We start from the raw sequence: 19,711 nt of genomic DNA, 5'->3' as shown, positions 1-19,711 counted from the left end.
AGTCTGTGGTTACATAGACAAGAGCTGTACAGGGAGCATGAAAGGAGAGTAGGTCTGGAGTGGTCATTTCCACTAAAGGTGTATATACATAGGCTTCATTTATTTGTTCAGGCCAAAAAAAAATACTTGTATCCGGTTGTATGTGAGTGGGAGATGCTTCACCTTTCCAATTCTGTATTCTCTGGTGCCATATCCACCTGCTGAAATGAGGAATCAGCGGATGATATTGTAACTTAAAAACAACAATTAACACCCTATTGTATCACAGGTTCTTTTAAATCTGGCTTTGCATTTTCAAAAAAATTATATTTTGGCTTGCAAGATTCCCCAAATTAGGGTTCGGATTTGGTTAGGGCTCAGATTTGGTTTGATATTTGCCAAATCTTTTGTGTAGTATTTGGCATTTGGACAAATCCAGAAGTTTGGAACATTCCAATTCTTGATAAGATATTAGCATTGAATTCAGCCAAACTACTCTACCAAACACGAAGACTGAATGACGGACAGATCTTTGTCTGATTTAAAAGTTTAGGTTTTAGAGATATATTAGAACAAATACTGTGGGCGTGTAATCTAGGTACTGTAGACATGAAATAATAAAAAAGAAGAAAAAATAATGTATGGTCTGGATATAGTTTTTTGGCTGAAATAGGGAGGTAGAGAATTTCTCCTTATAGAACAGTTATAAATGTAAACTGTGTATAATGAATAAGAGGCCTAAAGTGAGAGAGCAATTTAAAGCAATGCAGAACCCCCAGTGTTTCCTATGTAATGTTTTCTTTTCCAGCGTCCTGTGAGGCCAGGAAACCCAGAACTGACAGATTGGAGTAGACTGGATTGAGGGGTTTGAAGGGAGTTACGCAGGGATAACCGGCTCTGTTTGTGGAAATCATTGAAGTAGAGGAGGATGTATCTTTGTTACTCCAGAGGAGGAGCAATTCATATATTTCTACGTTTGTATTCCCCACAGGCCAGACAGCTTTCTGACCTAGACGCGATTCCTTCTTTTCTATTTTATGCATGGAAAATGTATTTTTGCGTTTTTTTTGTACTCTGAATGACAAGCTTGTAGCTGTTACATGATACATGTACAGGTATGGGATCCGTTACCCGGAAACCCGTTATTCAGAAAGCCCCAAATTACAGAATGGATGTCTCAGACTCCATTTTATCCAAATACTCCAAATTTTTTACAATGAATTCCCTTTTCTCTGTAATAATAAAACAGTACCTTGTACTTGATCCAAACAATGATAAAATTAATCCTTATTGGAAGCAAAACCAGCCTGTTGGGTTTATTAAAGGATTCTATAGTAGACTAAAGTTATGAAGATCCAAATTATAGAATAATCCGTTATTTGGAAAGCCCCAGATCCCAAGCATTCTGGTTAACAGGTCCCATACCTGTACTGCATGTACAGCACACATACCTGTAATACATGTAACTATTCAGTGCATATTAGAGACCAACAATTTAAAAGAAACAACTGCTGGCATAGACCTAGAACTCAAGTCAGTAGAGGAACCTAAACCAAGATAAAATACTAAATATCTCCAAATGGTAGTGATAGTTTGTGACACAGAGCACAACTAGTTGTGACATTATTCTTCTCAAACAATTCTTTATCCTATCAATATTATGTCATGGAAGCAAATATATCTGATATGTCCCAGAACATACCATTGGATCACAAGAAGTGAGCTTATTTCACTGGGTAAATATGGAGGGACCACCAATCTGAACGCTCCAGACTTGGGCTCACAGAATCACACACACAAATGCCTTTTAAACACCACAGATTGGAAGTGGCGGGATACCCACTATGAATATTTAAGCTGAATCTTGCTTGTTTCATGCAACATGCTGAGTGGAAACGCCATTTTTTTCGGTAAAAAACATGGAAAATTGCATCTGAAATTGTAATTGACATACTGCACTTGTATCTGGACCATACCAGGGTAGATATTCAATACAAATCCAATAATTTTTGATATACATGTGTACTGTGTAAAATAGTTTGGTTGTGGTAATAGCACTAACATCGACAGTGCCGGAACTATGGGTAGGCAGAGTAGGCACGTGCCTAAAGCACAAAAGCTTCTCTGTCGCCTACCCCATGTCCGGTCCCCTCTCTCCAACTGTCTCTTCTATTTGCCCGTTTATTTGCACTTCCGCCCATGTGTGCAAATAGAATGCACGTGAGTGGCAACTCGTGACGCGTATGCGCACAAGAGCAGCACTTCGCGCATGCGCACGCCCAGTGTCCCACGACCGGCCAGGTTGCCTAGGGCGCCTGGCCCAGCTCTGAGCATCGATATCAATTCAGCCGTCAGCTTTTGTATCTTATAGGTTTGCATAGTTTAGAAATGTACTAGATACTGTATAACAGTTAGTGTAGTAATAGTCCTGCATTGAGTAACAGAAGAATAGCAGTGGGTAAAATGTAAAATCGTTTTAGTGGAGTGAAATACAAGAAAGTAAATGTGACCTGCTCAGATGTGGCATTAAGAGGGTGCATCACTGGGTTGGAATTACAGCACATTACTCCGTCTCCATGACTTTATTTTGTATTGAGCTCATGATTTATTCAGCATTGAAGTGAGGGTTGAGTAGGTTGAGTTGTAAGGTCACCTTTCAAACAGGCAGAGACTAAATAAAAGTTCTATAGAGTACACATGGCATGTCAAACCCCTTTCTGCAAAGAGCCACTACAAAACAATACAACTTGCCAACTGAAATAAAATAACATGTGATACATATAATGGTACAGTAGTTGTTTCTTGGCGAGTCTAAATTCTCTGTGTGCTCCAGAATGTACATTACTTGCCCCTTCACGAAAAATGCCTAGATAATAAACAATATTAATGCATACCTCCCAACATTTGAAAAATATAAAGAGGGATAGAAACATTAGGCGCGCCTAGTGCGGCACCATTTTGACCATGTCCATTTTATGGCCCCTAATTACCATGTCTATTTCACAAAATTTGGCAGGTTATTAAAGTTTGAACACATTTCTGGGATTTTAAGGCCATGTTTTTTATGTGTAATACCAGTTTTGATAATGAAACTGAAATTGCCCTTTAAGCTGTGAGTCACAGTTTCCCCAAGAGACCTGCCCATCTTAAAGGGATACTGTCATGGGAAAACATGTTTTTTTCAAAACGCATCAGTTAATAGTGCTGCTCCAGCAGAATTCTGCACTGAAATCCATTTTTCAAAAGAGCAAACAGATTTTGTTATATTCAATTTTGAAATCTGGGGCTAGACATATTGTCAATTTCCCAGCTGCCTCCAGTCATGTGACTTGTGCTCTGATAAACTTCAATCACTCTTTACTGCTGTACTGCAAGTTAGAGTGATATCACCCCCTCCCTTTCCACCACCAGCAGCCTAAATACAGAACAATGGGAAGGTAACCAGATTGCAGCTCCCTAACACAAGATAACAGCTCCCTGGTAGATCTAAGAACAGCACTAAATAGTAAAAGCCAAGTCCCACTGAGACTGATTCAGTTACATTAAGTAGGAGAAATAACAGCCTGCCAGAAAGTAATTCCAAGTGCAGGCACAAGTCACATGACTGGGGCAGCTGGGGAACTGACAAAATGTCTAGCCCCATGTCAGATTTCAAAATTGAATATAACAAAATCTGTTTGCTCTTTTGAAAAATGGATTTCAGTGCAGAATTCTGCTGGAGTAGCACTATTAACTGATTTTTTTTCATGCCAGTAACCCTTTAAATAGTTACAATTGTTTCTTTGCTTATCTTAAATTGTTAGAAATGCATCCAAGTGTAGCTGATCAGTGTTCTGGCCTCTCTGCCAAAAAGCCTCTTATTTTAATTAAGTCTCAGAAACGTTGTATCTTTTTCTGGCATCAGTGCAAAAGATCAAAAGAGAAACTTGGGACATCTCAGTAAGAAACCCGGGACTCAGGTTTGAACTGTCAAAATCGAGACTGTGCCATGAAAAATGGGACAGTTGGGAGTTATGTTATTAGCATAATGTGTATAATTGCTGCCACACTTCAGTATAGTGTTGGGTAGAGGATGGAGCTTCCTCTTTTTTAGTAAGAAACAAGGGACTATGGGCTGAGCTGTCAAAATCGGGAGTGTCCCGCTAAAAAACGGGGCAGTTCTGAGGCATGTTTATGTTCCCTTTGATGGCCAAGAACAACAACAGAAGCAACAAGTGTAGACTGGCAAACCAGAGAGGCATATTAAAAGTTCTATTTAATGTTACCATGACAATAAAATATATATTTTTCTTTTTAGGAAGCTGCTTTCAATAAGATGATGAATTGTACATCCCTTGAATTGTTTCATACAGGAAGGTAAGATATTCCTTGTGGTATTACAGAAATAGAAATAAGTAATCCAGTGCCATGGTACAGAATAAGTCTCAGTGGCTCACCAACATGTTGTAGTTCTATTTACCAGTGTAGGAGTCAAAGAAAACGTATCTTTGCAACATCCAAAAAAATCTTAGGGTCAGGGTAATCCAACCTTGTTTCAGAGAAACTTCATGACTCTGCAGTGTGGAATTTAATAATATTCTGGAAAAGTCACACAAAAAGATTATTTATTGCAGTTACACCTATAAGGGCCTAAGGCAAAGCTAAAATGATTTGTAAGGAAAGATAAGTGAAACAACGAATCTAAAATGAAAAGCGTCCACCAAATAAGAAATAATACAGCTCCACAGTCCCACTCTACATATAAAACTGTACAATCAGCATTGTTTTTCTTCAAAATAAAGTAAATGCAGATACATTTAACATCTAACCCTGACACACAAATCTCCTAATTCATTGTTATAACAATTACCATGATCCGAATAGAGACTGTTCTGTATTTAGAAACAGAGAAATGGAAATATGGTAAGTCATAAAAATGTAAAAATACAGAAATGGTGCCTTATGGTATAATGTAATGTTTTCTGGAAAACTAAAATCAATAAAAAGCTCCATATGAAGCTTCAAATAAAAACTTAGAGAAATCTGGGATACATAATGTAACAGACTGCCAGTAATCCAGTAAAAGCTAAAAAAAACGCTATGGTCAGTAAGGTCAGACCCATAATTTGTCTTCAGATATGACAACACATTATTTAATGCAAAAGGACAGGATAACTAGTTCTGCAGTGTTCAGTTCTCTTTCTCTGTAGATATGTATATCATTTCTTATATTGTTAACAGGTTGAGTGCAGAGGTATTTGTCTATATACAGGTCTAAGACCTGTTATCCAGAATGCTCGGGACCTGGGGTTTTCCGGATAAGGGATCTTTCCATAATTTGGATCTGTATGCCTTAAGTCTACTAGAAAATCATGTAAACATTAAATAAACCCAAGAGGCTTCCAATATGGATTAATTATATCTTAGTTTGGGTCAAGTACAAGGTACTGTTTTATTATTATAGAGACAAAGGACATCACTTTTAAAAATTTCGATTATTTGGATAAAACGGAGTCTATGGAAGATGGCCTTTCCGTAATTCGGAGCTTTCGGGATAACTGGTTTCTAGGGGGCACATTTACATTTACTATATCGAAGTCGAAGGATTTACAGCAAATGCTTCGATTGAAGGAAAAATCGTTAGATCAAACAATTAAATCCTTCGAATCGAATGATTCAAAGGATTTTAATCCATCGATCAAAGAATTTTCCTTCGATCAAAAAAAGCTTAGGAAGCTTATGGGGAAGGTCCCCATAGGCTAACATCGGTGCTCGGTAGGTTTTCGAAATTCGACGTTTTTTTCATTCTAATCCTTCACTCGAGCTAAGTAAATGTGCCCCTACAGTGGCGTAACTAGATGTTACTGGGCCCCACAGCAAATTAATTTTAGGGCCCCCAACAAATTGAGAGGTTGCCCTGTTTTACCAATATATATTGTAATGGTTTATTAATTAGGGCCTCATGGGGCCCCTAAAGCTCCTGGGCGCCCCTGCAGGCGCAGGGTCTGCTTCCTCTGTAGTTACGCCCCTGTGCCCCTATGTATGTGTGTAGGATATAGTAGGCGTGTCCAACTGAATGACGACAGGCCCTCCAAGAGATTTCTATAGCAGAGACTTTTTTGGAACCATCATATTATTATATATAGTCTGGCCCCTGAACATATAGTATGGGTTAATAATTGGTCCAGTATATGGAAACTCGACAGAGAGTTTATAAGACGCAATGCACATTTAATCAACATTTATGATACTGTTGCAAAACAAATGAGCTAAAACCATACTATTTGGAATAAAAGCATTTGGTACCCAAAATAATCTGCAAATACCCTACAGATTGAGAAAGGAGGCAACTCTTGTCCATCTTTACTGCTCAGAAATGGAGTCGGAAATCCAGATCTGTTGGGCATGGACGAATTTACTCTTAGGGGCCGATTCACAAAGGGTCGAATATCGAGGGTTAATTAACCCTCGATATTTGACTGGGAATTAAAATCCTTTGATTTTAGCGCAAATAGTGCGATCGAAGGATTATTCATTCGATCGAACAATAAAATCCTTTGAATCGTTCGATTCGAAGGATTTAAATCCAACAATCGAAGGAATATCCTTCGATCAAAAAAACGTAGGAAAGCCTATGGGGACCTTCCTAGGGGGTCGAAGTTTTTTCTTAAAGAGACAGTACTTCGACTATTGAATGGTGGAACAGTCGAACGATTTTTAGTTCGAATCCTTTGATTCGAAGTCGTAGTCGAAGGCCGTAGTAGCCCATTCGATGGTCGAAGTAGCCCAAAAAACACTTCGAAGTTCGAAGTTTTTTTACTTCGAATCCTTCACTCGAAGTTAGTGAAGCGCCCCCTTAGTAAATAATCAAAAAGGCAACTAAAATATAACAAAGCTGTGAAGCATGAGTGTGTAGAGGCACTGCAATCACAATTTCCCTGCAAATATAAAGGAAGAGAAAGAGCATTGGACAAAGATTGTAAAGAAAGAGCCACAGCTATTCAGAAGCTGACTGCATTGAATCTCAAGGTTAGAGTTCCCTTTCAGTTGTTTAAATTCTAGCATATATTAGTAATAGCTGCTTGCTTAAGCCGGGTGTATGTTTGTTTGGCATGTTGGTAATAATTAACAACAAGAAGAGAGAGGATCACAGGATTCCATTGAAGTTCAGTCTTGAACCATTTCTCTACCCCACTAGTACATGTTTTCTTTACAAGACTTGAAATAGTGTCGATGCAGTAACCACTTGTTTTTTAGTTAAAAAGCTTTTTGCTAAAGTTGTACATTCATCGTGGGTCACCTTCCCCAAATGAATCACAGAAGCCTTTGTTAAAAGGAGACCTTGAATAATGCAGCAGACCTTTTGGATTCATAAAGGTTTCAAGTTATGGTCATTTGTTCCTCTGAATTTTAGGCGTGTTCTAAAGGCCTGTAAATAACCCGGGTAAAAGCAAAGCAAGAGGCAGTCAGCACGGTACATTGTTGACAGTGGGACGCTAAAGAGAGTCAAATGCAATAATTGCAGCGACGGAATACACCTCTGTATGAAATGAACTTTAAACATACAGCATTTTTTCAGGTCCATTTCCTTTGGTATGCCATTGTTAGTCATTCAAGTTCAACTCAGCTAACCTGCTTAGCTAAGAGTAATGTCACATGAGGACACTTTCATCACCTAATATAATACAGCAACACCAGGTGAGGAGTGATTGGATGCTATGCGTAAGGGTAGGACTACATGGACATTTTCGGCGTGATCCGACTGTCGGATGCAGATGCAGCTTGCATCCAACAGTCGTGTTGCGTCAGGTCAAAGATGCGACACCATGTGACAATGCATTCACTTACCTTATTTTTGTCGCATACGACTTGTCGCAAGCGTTTTGTCGCAGCTTGCGCTGAAAACGTCCTTGCAGTCCTATCCTTATGGTTGGAGAATAACAGGGGCCAGGCCATCGACAGCCTCATTGCTAATACAGGTACGGGGTATGTTATCCGGAAACTCATTATCCAGAAAGCTCCAAATTACGGAATGGCTGTCTCCCATAGACTCCCTTTTACCCAAATAATCCAAATTTTTAAAAATAATAAAACAACAGTACCTTGTACTTGACTAAGATATAATTAATCCTTAATGGAAGCAAAACCAGTCTATTGGGTTTATTTAATGTTTGAATATTTTTCTAGTAGAATTTAGGTATGAAAATTACGGAAAGATCCACTATCCGGAAAAAGCGAGGTCCCATACCTGGAGTTGTCAGTGAATAAATTGAAAGCAATTAATCCCTGGCAAGACACATTTCTATTAGTTTTTTATAGCCGGCTGGATCTTCCAATCAACAGGAAAGAAAAAAAATGCCATAGAATATAGGACAATACATGATTAACTTATATTGCAACAATGTAATCATTGGAATTTCCTATTATATCATTTGAGTTCTGTATTCTTTACCACTAAGCACAAGAAAGAAGAATCATGACGTCATTGTACAGGTATGAGATCTGTTATCCGGAAACCCGTTATTCAGAATGCGCCAAATTATTCGAAGGCCATGTCCCATAGAATCCATTTTTAGCAAAAAATGCACGTTTTTAAAAATGATTTCCTTTTTTTTCTGTAATAATAAAAACAGTACCAAGGACTTTATCCTATCTAAGATATAATTCATCTGTATTGGTAGCAAATCAATATAGATTGAATCAATGTTTAAATCATTTTTTTAGCATACTTTGTTGATTGAAATTATGGGCAGACCCCTATACCCGTAAAACCCCAGGTTCTGAGCATTCTGGATAACAGGTGCCATAACTTTATATAGATAAGAAAGAGGTTCTGCATCTCAGGACAATACTAAAACAATACTAAAAATGTGTAACTACTATATAAAATATAAATGTTGTTTCTTATACAAATCACCAAAAATCAACCCATTATGTTCCTTACTGGAGGTATAGGTTTTCTGCAAATCAAGATTGCCAACGGCAGGGATTAAACAAAATTTTAAGGCTCCTAGATGAGGCTGGAATGTCAGATGTATTTTCGCTCATTCACTAGCCTTTTATGAATGAACTCACTCACCATTAACTTTCATTCAGCAGAATTTTACGAGTGAGTCTGTGAAGTGCACAAATTAAATTGCACTGTCATTGTTGAACTGCTGTAGGGCTTCTGTGGGATCACTTAGTGACAGCAAATTGCAGCCTTTTGATGCCCTACTAGGGTCAGGACTGAATAATATATACAGGAACATTTTGTGCTTTTATACAGTTAAACTATTTATGCAGTCATAATTAATATTATGCCCTGTAAAAAGAACAATACTCTCTGGTAGGGCTGTCTAGCTGGAGAGCCACAGTTTGAATGTGTTGCTTTAGACTGTTTTCAATAATGAATAAATTCACCAGGCGTGAATTTGCGGCAAATTTTCACGTTTCGCCGCCAGCAAAAAAAAATACATTTTTGGATGTGTGTCGGAAAAGTCGTGCGTGTTAAAACGGTTGTGCATCAACATTATTCAGACACCCATTGACTTTAACGCTGGTGTTAAAATTGATGTGAGTGTCAGAACTGACGTGGGCGGCAAAATTCGGCTAATCAAAACGAGACAAATTTGCCCATCACTAGTCTCTGTCCTTCCCGTGGGTTCCACAGACTTATCTGTGTGACTTTAAAATGAAGTAGTGCATGCACATAGTGTATATCACATTGTTGACTCATATCAAAAAGTTTGCTGGAATAATAAGTATTTCACAGACAAATTACAAACTAATTTTCGTACGATATTCTGTGCGTGTATGGTGGGGAAAAGAGCTGATATCGGCAGAAGACTTGGATATCAGTTGGCTCGTCGATCGGGCTGGACGGAAAATTTTGATCGGGTGCCCAAACATCGGCCATTGTTAGTGCTGAATCGTCAGATACAGGTAGAATTCTATTGTTTCTACCTGTATATCTGATGATTCAACTCTACACGTGTGTATTGAAGCGAACGATCTTTCTTGGAAAGATCTTTTCAAAGAAAGATCGTAATTGTTACTTCTATGGTCACCTTTATTTATTAAGGTGGCCATACACGGGTTGAGAAAAGCTGTCGACGGATAAAGTTGGCAGCTTATTAGGCAGCGTATGGAGCTTTCCACGATCAATATCTGGCTGAAAATCGGGCAGAAGCCGATTGGGTAGGCTTAAAATTCCTGTTGGACCAAGGGCCGCATTGGTTCATTGATTCTGTCCTTGATCTCACCTCCTGCATTCCTGATCTTGTGATTTGATTGTTGCGCCCTTAGGCCCACAACCAGATCAGACTTAAAGTTGATTTTTTAAGCGCAGAGACACATTCTCAGATTCGATAAACATGTGTGTTTGTGTGTGTGTATATATCTGTAAACTAAGGGGGAATCCAAAAGGGGTACAACAAATGGGCTGTACAAAGAAAGTCTGAAGACCTGTCCTAGGTTGAGTGAGCCCTCCCTGCACCCAGTCTTTTTACCTGGCACTCCTTTATTTTTTGTGTCCTTTCTATAGACCTCCTTCTTTATATCAAATCAAAACCAATTGCACTTGTATTTCTGTTTTTATTTTGTTTATAATCCTGCCAGGAAAATCAGATCTTTTCTCGCAGGGATCATAGGCTTAAGGGCCTGTTGTCTGGTTTTAAGTTGAAAAGAATGATAGATATCTGTGACAGAAAAAGCATCAGCTTCAGAGATTTTCCAAAATATTGTTTTAGGCACTGGGCCGGAGTAAGTTAAAAATAATAATTGTCTCAGTCTGGATAAAAGAGATCTGAGAAACCAAACAGTGTAAGGCACCCAGGAGATCAAGATTTAATTTGCTGCCTATGTTGTGTGTCAGATAGGTCCTTGGTTAGGTATACAATATGATATAGATAAGCTTAAATAAACATCAATGTAATTTAATGCATCGGACCATACAATATGATTTTTCCTTCTGTATGAATTTAGGCCTTCTTTTTTTCTGTTAAAGCCAAACTGTAATTAATTAATTCAGGTTGCATCCAACTCCATCCCAAATTTATTCTCCTGCCCCAAATGTAATATTTTTAAAGCTTCCCTTTAAATATATATTTTTTTTGGGGGGGTGGGGTAACTTAATCGTATACAAGTTGTTAACTATACAGATGTAGTTGATATCACATTCCATTCACTTTTACTAGAAGTTTCCTATTAGTGTATATAGGACTATAAATAACTTGTGTGCAAGGGCTGGTTTAAGAATCTGTTGCGATGTCGCCTTGTGCTGCGTGTCATTGCCTGACCCTTATGCAGAACCCACACTTGCTAAATCAAGCCTCACTACAACGAACATTGCTGTTTACTGCCTAGATCACATGGGGGCAGATTTACTAAAAAGCGAAGTGTCTAACGCTAGCAACTTTTCGCCAGCGTTGCCACCCACAGGGACATCGCCAATTCACTAACAGGCGCAGACGTCAATTCACTAGCAAGTGGAACCGTCCCTAGCGGTCATTCACTCTATATCGCCAGGCAACTTTTCCGTCTGGCGAATGATCGTTACTCGACAAATTCAAATTTTACTGAACGTATCCTCTTTCACCAGAGCTGACTTTACCACCTCAGACCAGGCCAAGTGCTAAAAAGAAGCTAGATCTTCCTTAATGGTCACTTACATCATATCATGTGCGCTGAAAATGCATTAAAGTTCCAAAAACGCTGGCGACTTTTCCCTTTTTTAAGCGGGATTGGCTGCAAAAGTCCTAACTTACTTTTTTTGGGTAAGCGGTTTACTCCACACATTTTATTACATGTGGAACATTATTTTTACAGTGGGCTCATGTATAGGGCATTATATTAACTCTCTTGTTTTTATAAAGGTTCCCTGGACTTTTGTAATATAAACCGGTAACAAACCATTTGCAGCAACATTTATAATTAAGACGTCCATACAGCTTTAAATTTCCCACCCTATGCAAATTGACCTAAGCGCAAGATCACTAGTGAAGTTTCGCTAGGCACAAACGAATGCTAAAGTATCTTCACTATGAAATGCGCGCACAGCCGAAGTAACACTAGCGAAAAGTCGACAGCGTTCGATGATCCCGGACAAAACTTCGCACCAAATGAATTAGAGTATTTGTAGCGTATTTGCGCCTGGCAAAGTGGTGGTGGGTGTGAAGCTGGCGCTGGCAAAAATGCGCCCGTCAGTGAATCTGCCCCTGGAATCTAATATAGCAATACAACAAAATGTGTTTAGGAGTTTTGTTGCCTTTTAAGTTTAATAACATACCAATGCTATGTGCATCATTAGCAGTTTTGCTAATGAAGGTGATTTGCCCTTTAAGCTGTGAGTCTAACATCTCCCAAGAGACCAGTAATCTAAATTGTTACAATTACTTATTTGCTTATCTCAAAATTGTTAAAAAGTAACTTATCTGTACCTTGCAGATGTTCTGGTCTCTCTGCCAAAAGCCAATTAAGTTAGAAATGTATCTTTTTTTTTAGCTGTTCAGTGAAGAGAAATCTGGACTTTCCAGTACAAACCCGTGCCTTCGGGTTGAGCGGTCAAAAGCGTGACTGTCCTGCTGAAAATAGGAAAGTTGGGAGGTATGCTCCACTCATCCTGATGTTACGCAGTGTAGCAATGGGAACAGAAAGTATTGTAGTGCAAGAAATAGCAAATAAAATATCTAATTATTGGACAATATCTTTTCTATCTATAGCTGAGAATATTACTATTTGATTTTCATGTTGGATTAATAGTGTACCCTTCAAATACAACCGTCACACTCCACTAAGTTGGGAAAGTTCTGCAATGTCCTGAGGTGATAATATCTACTTTCTAAATGGTTATTACTTCAAAGCTGAAAATCTCTGTAGGAACCACAGCGCAATTTTCGATTTCAAAATAATCGCTTGATCGGGTGTTTTGAAGTTTACAAAAATTTGTAAAGATTGAAGATCCTTTGTTATTGCCTGGGGGAATAACCGAGTGCTTCCCTGCCTGGTGCATTCACACAGTGGGGGTCATTTATAAACTTCGCGCAGGGCAGATTGGTTCGCAAAGTGAATATATTTGCCCTGCGCATGGTTATATTTATAAAGCTGAATAAGAGGCTGCATACAGAATTGCGATTTTTTTATTCACAATGCGAATGTCTTAAAGGGGCTTTATAAATATGTCACAATTCACAAAATCTTTATGCGCACACTCTGCGACTCAATTACGCCACAACTTTGGTGGCGGATAAAATATTCGCAAAACAGTTTTGCAAACTGCGAATTTAACGCTATTTTCGCGCACAACAACCTCGCACATTGGGTGCGCTCGCGCAAACTCCTGTCTCATTTGCGAAAATTTATTCACACTGCGAATTCGCAAAAACCGGAAAGACGGGCAGAGCAGTGCAATATATTAGTGCTCAGCAAAAAACATGCGCAATACAACCATTTGCGAAAAATATGCACTGTGCAAACTTTATAAATGACCCCCTGTGTGTTTTAGTTCTGCATTGCTCTTGTGTGTTCTTTGAGACTCCCCCTCTAGCAGATAATGCTTAGCTATAGAACTAAAAGAAAATAAAAATACTGACTTCAGCCTCTGGCAAGGTAACTAGTTACTGGATGATTTCTGAGCTGTTTCCGTAATGACGGCAATGGGGCTTCAGCCATTAATGCTCAGATCTACATGGTCATTATAGAAACTCTCTGCCTAAAGCTGGCCATAGACGCAAAGATCTGATCGTACGATTTTCGGACCGTGTGTGGAGAGTCCCGACATTTTTCGTTCGGCAGAGATCAGTCGTTTGGTTGAACGGACAAGTTAAAAGATTTCTGTCGGCTGCTGGTAATATCTCTGCATGTATTGCCGATCGTACGATTTTCAGTGGGAGACTGTCACCAGCTTTGTCGGACACAACTTTCGTACGATTGCTGTCAGGGGCAGAACATCGGCTCATCTGTTCTTTTCTACTTTATTTGATCGGAATGGTTAGTGGCAGGTCGGGAGATGGGGAAGTCCGATCATACGATGATTTGTACGATCGGATCCACAATAAGTTTGTGGCTGAAGGGCGAGTATAAAGAAGATACTTGCTTTGTCTTAGGCAACATTACAATGGAAACATGTGTTACGGTATTACCTGGCATTCTTATGCACTTAATAATAGAATACTACATTAATATATGCAGTACATATTGATACCAAACTTACATAGAAGCAAGCACCACATTTTTTTAGTTAACCACAGCTCCCAACATTTTGGAAATAGAAAGATTTCTCACGCAGAGTGTAGCAAAGTTTTTTTTTAACCACTGACATTTTGTGGCCACACCCCTTAATTACCATGTTAATTTTACAAAATTTGGCATGTTATGAAAGTTTGAACATATTTCTGGGGTTTTTAATGTGTTATTACAGTTTTGCTAATGAAGGTGAATTGCCCTTTAAAGTAGAAACAAAAACCCTACCCCCCTACCCTATATAGACCCAACTCCCTCCTCCCCCCAGCCTAGCTGCCTCCCCCCTGGGCAAATGCCCCTAACTCTTTACTTACTCCTCCATGCAGATTCTGTCCAGCGAAGTTCACGGCAGCCATCTTCTTCTATTCGGTAATCTTCGGAATGAGGCCGATGTATCGGAGCATGCGCAATTGGAGCAATTTTCTGAAACTCACGAAAATTGCCGAAGCATTGGTCTCATTCCAAAGATTACAGAAGAGAAGAAGATGGCGTCCGTGAACTCTGCTGGACAGAATCTGCACGGAGTAAGTAAAGAGTTAGGGGCATTTGCCCAGGGGCAGGGAAGCTAGTTTTTTTTTTTAATTAAGGGTTTGTTTCTCCTTTAAACTGCAAGTCACAGTTTCACCAAGAGACCTGCTTATCTTAAATTGTTACAATTGATTCTTGGGTTCTCTTAAATTGTTACAATTCTCTTAAAATTGTTACAATTGTATGTTTGATTCTCTTAAAATTGTTACAATTGTTTCTTTGCTTTTCTTAAATTGTTACAATTGTTTCTCTTAAATTGTTACAAATATATCTAAGTGCACCTGCCACATATGCTGGGCTCTGCCAAAAGCAGTATCTTTTTCTGGCTGTTCAGTGCAGGAGATCAAAGAGAAAGTTGGGACATTTCAGTAACAATCTGGGACTGCTGGTTGAGCTGTCAAAATCGGAACTGTCCTGCGAAAAACGGCACAGTTGGGAGGTATGCATTAACTTAGTCACATACCAAAACCATCATTAGATTCGATCCATTAATTACATCTTGCTAAATTCCATATTCACAAAAGAAACTGCCAAATAGTGATTTATTTTTTTTACTAAACTATCAAATTATCTGTTAATGGGCACTGTCCCTGTAGTGGCATCAAGTTCTCGGATATAATACATGGCACAAAGTTTGCCCAGGTGCAGTAATCCATAGCAACCAATAAAAATGTTTGCTTTTAAATAGAGGACCAGCAAATGCAACCTGCTGAGTGGTTGCTATTAGGCCTGTAATAAACCTTTTACCTTTTATTACATAACTCTCAGGGAAGGATTTGTGGGTTATTTAATACATTTCAAAAACCATATAGTATTGGCCTATATTACAAAAAAAAATTCATACAGTTGGTATCTGTTCACCTTGCAGGACAGGTAAGAGGGGTTGCAGAGGTCGGGATTATTCTGCATTAGGCAGCTGAATGACTAGGCTTGCCTACAACAATGTATTTGATATTATGTCTTCTTTGCATGTTATTCATAGCCAGTTTTATGTGGGCCTGGACAAATTACATAAAACAAACGTTTATGAAACATCTATGGTTTGAAAGTAAAGAAGATGACAACTCAAATGCATTTCCCTATGCCATATACTGAATATATTAATATATGTAAATATCACACACTCTAAAAGATGATTATAGTGAATAACACACACTTGGTCTTTAGGTACAATTTATTGTTTTTCATTTGGTAATAGTGTCCCTTGTAATATATGGGCTTTGACACACAAGTAAACGGAAACTCATGCTATGTTTTAGATTGAAAGCTTCTCTGGGAAGTCCTTTTGGGTCACAGAACTGGTTTTGCCAGCCAGTGGAAATTCAGCTTATTGAAGGAGAGCCTTGTGCATTCAAAGGCAGTGCTAGTCATTATATCCACACACAGTCACTGCCTCTCTCTATAGAGAGACTTTCATTCATTGGGTAGCAGTGTGGCCCCCATAGGATGGCAGTTTTCCTAAAGGTAGGCCACTGTCAGTCACAAGACAGCATTTACACTCATTTGTGGGTCCGTTTGTCATACTCACGTCAGCTGAGGGTATTGTGGGGTGTGTCTATCACTTTTATGGGTCACGTGCATTTACATATAGACTATTGTTGAATTGTTGAGTATGAATTACTCAAGTACTAAAGTTTATATTGGGTTGCAAAATGTACAAATGTTACAAATTACAAAAATGTTCAGCTGGACTCCACTGTGCATTTGTTATTCCCTTTAATTCTTCCCTGTGCCAACTCTACCTCACTAAATGAGCACATGTAAATATATGTATGTATGTATGTATGTATTTATATATATATGCAAACATAAACACAGACACACATACTGTATATACGTGCTGTGGCTGTCTCCTTTCTGTCTCCCTTTTCTCTCTGTGGCAGTCTCTCCATACCTCCCCCACCCCTCTCTCAGCCACGTGCAATAAAACAGGTTATCTCACAGTGTGAACAAAAGCAGAAAAAAAGGAGAAAAGCGCAGGAGGAAAAGAAAATCGACCATGAATATAAAGTAACTCTTTCACTGCCAGAGCCAACATAATCAGATATACTGCAGCAGCTAAATATTAATTATATATAGTGATACGTGTGAGTATATATATATATATATACATACATTATACAAGGCGACAAATAGAATTATATTTTTTTTGTGCAGTACTTATTACTATCCCAGCTTGCCACTTATTTTTTCTTTAAAATGACTGAGCGTGATGAGTCAGTATGTTCAATGGAACCTTATCTTGTTCTTTATGTTATAAATAGGAGACGTAATGCAGAACATTCAGACAGGTGAACTTGTATCTCTAATAAACCCTGGTGATTTTGCCAATAGTTTTTTGGAGTAAAGGCCAAATCCATGCAAACCTGATGCAAAGGAAAGGGTAATATTACCTTGTTATGAAACTGAAATAGTCTTATAGTGCGTTTTTTTTCCTTTGGTCCCTAAACTTTCCCTTTAATTGATCTACCAGTAGAAGCCCCCAAAAAGCAGCAAAGCTCAATGCAGTTGGAGACATATTCCGTATGGACCCCTTGGAGCTGAGCAGGGTATTACAGGCTGTCTGTTTAATACGGAGCAATGCTTTGTCTGTCTTTTTGAGTGGCAATGGGTTCATCTGAGCTTGAGAGCTAAAAACAGAAGAATAACCTATTAATGTATTATACCATTGCTTATATTTCTTGTTCTTTCAACTGTTTACAAACACTGTGCCTCATTTTCTCTAGGATAATGCCGTCTCAGTCTAAGGCTCTAATTTAGCTCCACTTCTCATTCTTCCTACCTTTATTAGGCTTTCTGGGTCCCTTCTCTTTCTGCAACTACCTATTCTGTCTCTCCCTGCCTGCATTTTGTACACTTTGCCCTTCAGCCTCCCAGATTCTCTGTTTCTTCCCTCTGTTGACACAAGAATCACTGAAAAAGAGCAACACAAAGGCAGAAAGAGGCAGAAAGAGGTAATGAGAGAGCAGCAAGGGAGAGAGAGAGCGAGAAAAAGAAATGAAAGGGAGGGCAGCAGAGGAGAGGACTAGAGAGGGGAGAAGGAAGATAGGTGAGAAAGGAAAATGAGACTGGAGGGGGAGAGAGGCAGCAGAGAGAATTGATAGAAAGTGTACAGAACATTTAAGTGTGATTGAGAATGAAAGTGCATAAGAGGGAAAGAGTCTGACAGCCAAAGGCAGCAGCGGATATATAACCTGTCAGGTATTATGACTCATAGTAGAGAGCAAAAGTGCATTTATAATAGACAATGAGCAAGTGAGAGCGAGGCAGAAGTAAAATAAAATTGGATAGCAGGTAAAATAAGACATAAAAAAGTAAGGGTTTATATAGGCAGAGAATAATGACAATGTAAGGAGACATAGCCTGCACAAAAAGGATTAACTGCTGTACATTTATAAATACAGTAATTATAAGTTCTCCAATCGAAAGCCTTCTATTGGTAACCTTTCCAAATGAAAATGTTACCCTCTTCCTTAGAAGGGTAAATAGAAGAATCTATAGATCATGAAAGAGTGCTAGACTGAAAGACCCACAGGCAGTGAGGATCTGACTGGCTGCTCTGCTGCAGGCTCCAAAAGAAACATAGTAGCGCTGGTATAAACCCACATCCTGATTGCACACACAGCTTGCACTCACCTAACACGACCCCCGATGTCCACTGTCCACGCTATGCAGATGCCCTGGCTCCACAGAATAAAAGAAGAAAGACAGCAGGACTTGCTGCTCAGAAAACAAAATCTGTAAGATCCTCCAAGTCCAATTCCAAAGGGTCGAGCAAAAAAAAAAAAAAAAAAAAAAAAGAAACAGCAAAAACAAGAGACAAATCTGTGCAATTTAATTGCACTCCAAAATATTAGATTAGACAAGAAAAAACTTTGGTGGGACAGTGACAGAAACACATGCTTGTTGTAGTGCTGGGTACCAGCCTGAAAGGGTTGCTGTATTCTGTAATTATGGCTTGTAGTATTCAGGACCTAGTGATAAATCCAAATGGGCTCTTCTTTTCCTCTGAAGGCTGGATACCTGTCCTGGGCAGTAGCCAAAACCTTGCCTTGTATGCGCAGAGCAGGGAACTCAGGCAGCCTCAAATCCCACAGCCGTTTTTGATAATGTTCTCGCTGGAACTGAGCAGCTCCAGGCTGAGAAAGTCAGGAACTTGAGATATTTACATAAACCAGCCTCCTCCAGCCTCCCAGAGAGAGAGAGAGACAGCTCCCCACCCCCTGCACACACACACCTCTCACCTGCCTGGTCCTCCCCCAATCCCAGCAAAAAACATACTGTGTGCCCTTACCTGGCCCATCCCTCATGTGGGAAGAAAAGGTGCAGGAATCTAAAATCTACCTTCGAAGAAACTATTCTCATTCGATTGCTCTTTCTCTCTCTTTCTGTCTTGCAACATATTCTCTGTTTTATTGTTATATCTGCCCTCCTACTTCTTTGCCACATTTCTATTGGTCATTGTTGCATGTCCTAGATTTACCGATTTCTGCCAATATAAAGCATTTTTATTTAAAAGATAACAAATTACTTTGGGGCAGAATAACCAAAATCAGGGAATCATTCAGGTTACCTACATATAAATATAACGTATAACGTGTGCACGCACATATGTATATACAGGACATTGTTGTTATTGGTATTATTGATAACAGACAATAACTTGGTTATGATCTAATGTTTATACATTTCCACCCTGCCCTGTTTCTTAGGGAACCCCCCAGTTCCAAGAAATTAAGATTTGGGTGTGGTACATACATGCTCTAGCAAGGCAACTTCTTTGGGTGCCAAGTTCAAGTGTCTTGATTATACACCCCACCCCTCTCTATCACTTCCCTCCTTAGTTCTGTGGTCTGATTGTGCACAGTGTGTCTATAATACACTGATTATTGATTCTTCATAGATGTAGAAAAGGAAACATCTTTCATAAATCATATAGTTTATATATTTAGTTGTGTTTTTGCTGCATTGCCAGTGATTGCCCAAAGCTAATGGGAATTGAAGT

At 39.0% G+C, this 19,711-nt stretch overlaps 1 protein-coding gene across 2 annotated transcripts in view; it reads right to left on the bottom strand.

Annotated features, from left to right (window-relative positions):
- Window positions 1-18,998, bottom strand: part of sema3f.S (semaphorin 3F S homeolog) — a 77,378-nt gene extending 58,380 nt beyond the window's left edge. For both annotated transcript variants that reach the window (XM_018261304.2, XM_018261305.2), the window contains exon 1: window positions 18,343-18,998. The gene's annotated coding sequence lies outside the window, so the exon portion shown is untranslated. The remainder of the gene's footprint in view (window positions 1-18,342) is intronic.
- Between the last annotated feature and the right edge of the window lie 713 nt (window positions 18,999-19,711).

This window comes from Xenopus laevis, chromosome 4S, assembly GCF_017654675.1.
Source record: "Xenopus laevis strain J_2021 chromosome 4S, Xenopus_laevis_v10.1, whole genome shotgun sequence".
NCBI lineage: Eukaryota > Metazoa > Chordata > Amphibia > Anura > Pipidae > Xenopus > Xenopus laevis.
The sequence above is the reverse complement of the archived record's forward strand: the minus strand, read 5'-3'. Positions and strand labels throughout refer to the sequence as shown.